The sequence below is a fragment of the Arachis hypogaea genome, chromosome 18, assembly GCF_003086295.3.
Source record: "Arachis hypogaea cultivar Tifrunner chromosome 18, arahy.Tifrunner.gnm2.J5K5, whole genome shotgun sequence".
Taxonomy (NCBI): Eukaryota; Viridiplantae; Streptophyta; class Magnoliopsida; order Fabales; family Fabaceae; genus Arachis; species Arachis hypogaea.
In genome coordinates, this window is record NC_092053.1 from 115,924,320 (window position 1) to 115,930,580 (window position 6,261).

Consider the following 6,261-nt stretch of genomic DNA (forward strand, 5'->3'; position numbering starts at 1 on the left):
CCTCCCCATATATTCTCAGGATGGGGCAAGACGATCATCTTCTATGAAGCCATCTCTGAGATAGCTAGGAAGACAGTAGATCACTTTGCAGGCAATTTTTTGTACTTTATAGAGACACACGAAGAGGCAGATGAGCTCATTGAGATAGCTGCCAATAACCAGCACTTATACTCCTGTGAGGAGACCTTATTTAGGACAAAAGTTCTAGACATGGAGACTATAGTCGCACCCCCTGCTAAGATTTATAATGCTCCTAGTGATATGAGAGGTAACTACCCTCAAGGAGACACTCACACCCACGACCAATGGACACCTGAGCAGGTTAATATTCCTCTTACTGAGTTGTTTGAGGAGGTGCATCCCTATAGAGCCTTCACAGAAAGCCTGATGCTCTCTGGGAAGGATACCTTAAAAGACGATGGAACAATAGTCTTCACCAAGGAGGCCGAACCTCAAGAGCCTGCTACTGAGGGACTAAAGGCAATCAAAGACCAGGAGAATCCTGAGAATGCCATTGAGCACGCCCCTACATAGGAGACGGAACCTCAAGTTGAATCTTCTTTGGGCGTGCAAGAGGAGCCTGTGATTACCATAGAGCACGCCCTTGTAGAGGTAAAAGAGCCTCAAGAGCTACCTTTCCTAGGCATGCAAAAAGAACCAAAAGATGAGCAACTGGCTCATTTCCTAGCAGCACTCAAGAAGCTGCAAGTCAATATCTCTTTTGTAGAGGTATTGGAAAAGAAGACCCCCTATACGACCTATCTAAAAGGCATTCTTTTTTAAAAGAAGGACCTAACAGGAGATGAGACGGTGGTACTGACCAAAGAGTGCAGTGCCTTAGTCCAGAATGAACTACTAAGGAAGATGCCAGATCCAGGGAGATTTCAAATTCTATGCACTACTGGAAAGATCATTCTTGACAAAGCCCTGTATGATCTTGGCTTAAGTTTGAATCTGATACCTTCATCTGTGATGAAAAAGTTGGGAATCCAAGAGGCACAAGCAACAAGGATCACCTTACAAAGGGACAAAGGCTTCTCACCATGGAAAATGAAAATGGCATAAAGGGACACCCTCATATTGCTACAAGCCCAACCTTGCCTCATGCAGTGAACAAGATCCTTTCTCTTGAGCGTATTAAGCTAATCCATGAGAGCACAGAAGGATACTCCCAGTAAGGAGTAAGAATTTAATCCTCTATGACTACCTTCCTCTTTGAAAGGAGCTATCCGTCAAGCTAATGACGGTAAAGAAGTGCTTGTTGGTTGGCAACCCAACCATGAGTAGAGTACTTTTGTTTTTCTTTTGTTTATTTTCATTTGAGTTCATTTTAGTTTAATTCCTTTAGTTTTCCCTTGCTTTTTAATGTTTGTGATTATGTGCAGTAGTTAGAACAGAGACAGAGACGTTCAGAGATGGAAACAGAACACCCTAGAGTAGACCCCTTGCTGGTGTTTAACGCCAGACAAGGAGGTAAAGGGGGCGTTCAATGCCCACAATGGAACAAGAAGCTGGCGTTCAAACGCTATCCAGAGAGCAAAGACCCGATGTTGAACACCAGGAAGGGAGAGCCTCAAGGGCATTCAATGCCCTAAATGGAGCAAGAAGCTGGCGTTCAAACACCAGCCAAGGAGCAAAGACCTGGCGTTGAATGCCAGGAAGGGAGACCCTCAAGGGCGTTCAACGCCCTATATGGAGCAGGAAGTTGGCGTTGAACGCCAGCCAGGGAGAAGAAGCTGGGTGTTCAACACCCACAAGGGGATAGGGAATTTGAATTCCCTAGCCTCCCAAGACCAGTGGGTCCCACAGAATCTCCACCTACCCCACCTTCTTCTCTCTCTTACTTTCACTCTTCCCTACACACTTTTTCCCATAAACCCTAAACCAATCACATCTAATATCTCTTTCCAAAACCATCATAACTCCCACCAAACCCCCACCGACTTCAAATTTAAAATTTTTCACCCAATTCCCACCCATTCATTCGAACCCTACCCCATCCTACCCTTATAAGTACCCCTTCTTCCAACCCTTTCAACACACAATCCATACATTAAAGCCCCCCTCTTGGTGGAATCACACTCTCCTTCCATCTCCTCTATTTTCTTCTTCTACTCTTTTCTTTCATATTTTGCTCGAGGACGAGTAAAACTTTTAAGTTTGGTGTTGGAAAGCCTTGCTTTTTGCTTTGCATTCACACTTATGGCACCCAAAGTCGGAGAATCCTCTATAAAGAGGAAAGGAAAAGCTGTTGCTTCCACCTCCGAATCTTGGGAGATGGAGAGATTCATCACCAAAGCTCATCAAGACCACTTCTATGAAGTAGTGGAAAAGAAAAGGGTGATTCCTGAAGTCCCCTTTAGGCTAAAAAAGAATGAGTACCCGAAGTTCCGACGAGAAATTCGGAGGAGAGGTTGAGAAGTTCTAACCAATCCTATCTCGAAAATTAGAATGTTGATGGTGCAAGAGTTCTATGCTAATGCATGGGTCACTAAAAACCATGACACTAGTGTGAACCAACATCCCAAAAATTGGAGCACCATGGTCCGAGGGCGACCCTTGGATTTTAGCCCAGAGAGTGTAAGGTTGGCACTCCATTTGCCAATAATGCAAGGAGACCCACATGCTTACACTAGAAGAGTCAATTTTGATCAGAGATTGGACCAAGTCTATTCAGACATTTGTGTGTAAGGAGCTCAGTGGAAGAGGGATACTCAAGGCAAGCCTATCTAACTAAGAAGGCTTGACCTCAAGCCTGTAGCTAGAAGATGGTTGGAATTATCCAATGTCTATCATCTCTACTAGCAATCGGTCAGAAGTAACCATTGACAGAGCCATCATGATTCATTGTATCATGATTGGAAGTGAGGTGGAGGTACATGAGGTAATACCTTAAGAATTGTACAAGAAAGCTGAAAAGCCTTCCACCTTAGCAAAGTTGTCTTTTACCCACCTTATATGTCACTTATACAATTCAGCTGGAATTGTCATAGAATGAGACATCCCCATTGAAGAGGATAAGCCCATCACTAAAAGAAGGATGGAGCAAATAAGAGAGTCTATGCATGCACCTCAATAAGAGCGTGTGGAGCTGCCTCAACAAGAAATCCCTGAGATTCCTCAAGGGATGTGTTTTCCTCCCCAAGGCTATTGGGACCAATTACACACTTCTCTAGGAGAATTGAACTCCAACATGGATCAACTAAGGATGGAACATCAAGAGCACTCCACCATCCTCCATGAAATAAGAGAAGATCAAAGAACTATGAGGGAAGAGCAACAAAGACAAGGGCGTGACATAGAAGAAATCAAGCACTCCAATGGATTCTCTAGAGGGAGCAGTAGCCGCTGTCACTAAGGTGGATTTGTTCCATACTTCCCTGTGCCTATGTCATTTATCTGTTTTTCATGTATTTTGTTTTATTGTCTGTTTCTAGTGCATGATCATCTTTATTTATGTCTTAAAGCTATGAAATATTCTATATATCTCTCACCTTGCTTGAAAAAAAATTTTAATTGAAAAAGAATAGGGAGATACTTAAATTTCGATTTATATCATAAGGATAGTTTAATTATGTTGATGTGGTGGCATTGCTTTTACTTTCTGAATGCATGAATAAACAGCGCATATTTGATGTTGGAATCAAGAATGTTGGCTCTTGAAAGAATGATGATAAAAGTGAAGTATTATTGGTAATCTGAAAAATCCAAAAATTGATTCTTGAAGCAAGAAAAAGCAGCAAAGAAAAAAAAAGAGAAAATAAAGAAAGAAGCGAAAAAAAGAAGAAGAGAAAAAGCCAATAGCTCTTTAAACCAAAAGGCAAGAGCAAGGATCCAAGACTTTGAGCATCAATGGTTAGGAGGGCCTAAAAGAAACAAAATCTTGGCCTAAACAGTTCAAATTAGTTGCTTCCCTAACTATATGCTTGTGGTGTGAAGGTGTCAAGTGAAAAGCTTGAGACTGAGCAGTTAAAGTCGTTATCCAAAGAAAAAGAGTGTGCTTAAGAACTATGGACACCACTGACTGGGGATTCTAGCAAAGCTGAATCACAATCTTAAAGGGTTCACCCAGTTAAGTGTCTGTGGCATTTATGTATCCGGTGGTAATACTAGAAAACAAAGCGCTTAGGGTCACGGCCAAGACTCAAAAGAAGCTGTGTTCAAGAATAAAAAAGAACAAAACTAGGAGATTCAATAATATCATCTGGATTTTGAGTTCCTAAAGATGCCCATTATTCTGAGCCTCAAAGGAAAGTGAGATGCCAAAACTACTCAGAAGTGAATAGCCACTAGTCCCGCTCATCTAATTGAAATTGAGCTTTATTGAAAAGTCTGAGATTTATTGTATCCTTCTCTTCTTTTTAATCCTACTTTTTTTTGGTTGCTTGGGGACAAGCAACAATTTAAGTTTGGTGTTCTAATGAGCGGATATTTTATATGCTTTTTGGCATCATTTTCATATAGTTTTCATTATGTTTTGTTTAAGTTTTATTATATTTTCATAGGTTTTAGTGCAAAATTCATATTTTTGGATTCTACTTTGAGTTTTTGTGTTTTATGATAATTTCAGGTAAATTCTGGCTGAAATTGAGAAGTTTTGGCAAAGTCTGATTTAGAGACAGAGAAAGGACTCCAGATGCTGCCAGGATCTGACCTCCATGCACTCGAAGGAGCATTTCTGGAGCTACAGAAGTCCAAATGGCATGCTCACAACGGCTATGGAAATCTAACATCCACGGCTTTCCATAAATATATAATAGTTCATACTTTGCTTTGGAAATGAAGGCCCAAAACTAGCGTTTCCACCAGCCCCATTCCTGGTGTCCAACGCCCAAAAGGGGGTAGCTGGCGTCCAACGCCCATTCAAGAGTCCAAATCTGGCGATGGACGCCCAAAAGGGAGCACCAACTCATGGTTTTACTCAAGCTTAGCCCAAACACTCACCAAGTGGACCCGGAAAGTGGATTTTCGCACTACAAGACTAGTTTATCTTATTTTTGTAATTCTTAGCTATCAGATTAGTATATATAGGAGGAGATCACCCTTGTTTATGATCTTCTTCCTTCCCCCACTTTTACATTCAAATATCATATTGTACAGTATGAGTCACAAACCCCCTAGGTTAAAGTTTTGAGCTCTGCTGATTCTTATGGATTAATAATATCACTATTCTATTTTAATCTATGCTTGATTCTCTTCTAAGATGTATCTTCGTTCTTTTTCCTAATGGATTGGGAGTGTAACTTGACCGTCATCCCTATTCACATGGGTTCTTGCGAGTCCTTGATGGGATAGTATTGAACCACAAGCTTGATTATACATCTCTTAGACGGCTAATCCACGGCTTCGTTGGGTACATGGAGACATCAGTGCAGCCGAGGTGCGGGGTGATTAGGGCCTTTGTGGTATTATAGGCTTGAACCAAAGGAGCAGCGTTCTCTGATCCAGAAGATATGACCTTGTCTATGGCGTTTTGAGTAGGATCACCAAGGGAATGGACTGTTGTAGCTTCACCCCCGTTCAGATTGGATGACCGCTGACCCGGCGTTTGATCTGAGGCAGAGGAGATTAATGACCGCTGACCCGGCGTTAATCATATATAGCCTACCATGGAATGAATCAATCAGAGGTTGGAGTAGATGGTGAGAAAAGTTGATCCAGAAGGAAGAAGCATCTCCAAAGCCTCAACCGTTCTCATACCATTGAATTCACACCTATCAAGTAACGTTTTATTTATTTATCTGTTTTATGCATTTTCTTGTGACAACTATATTTCTATCCACCTGACAAAGATCTGCAAGGTAACCATTGCTTGCTCATACCAACAATCCTCGTGGGATCGACCCTCACTCACCTAAGGTATTACTTGGATGACCCGGTATACTTTCTCTCCGAATAACTTGTTTACTTTGTTCCTTTTAGAGGTTTAAGGAGAGTTAAGGTTTTTACCTTTGTATTTTGGGTTGATGGGAGATGTATATATGTATGTAAATATTCTCCGGCCAGCCTTGGCTTCGCAGGTTGAGTTAGGAGCTAGTTATTCTGTATCCTTGACTCTCTAATCTCACTTTCTGTTTATTTATACCTATGATCTTTAGGTTTCTTAGCACGCAAGTAATCCCGTTTCCTGAGCGTTGTGCTTTTATTTTCGCGATTCTGTTTCACCTGTTTTTCAAGGCTTCTAGTTTATTATATTCTTTCTACTATTATATGTATATATTTTATTTTAGAAGTCATAATATCACACCACCTCTGTTTTAC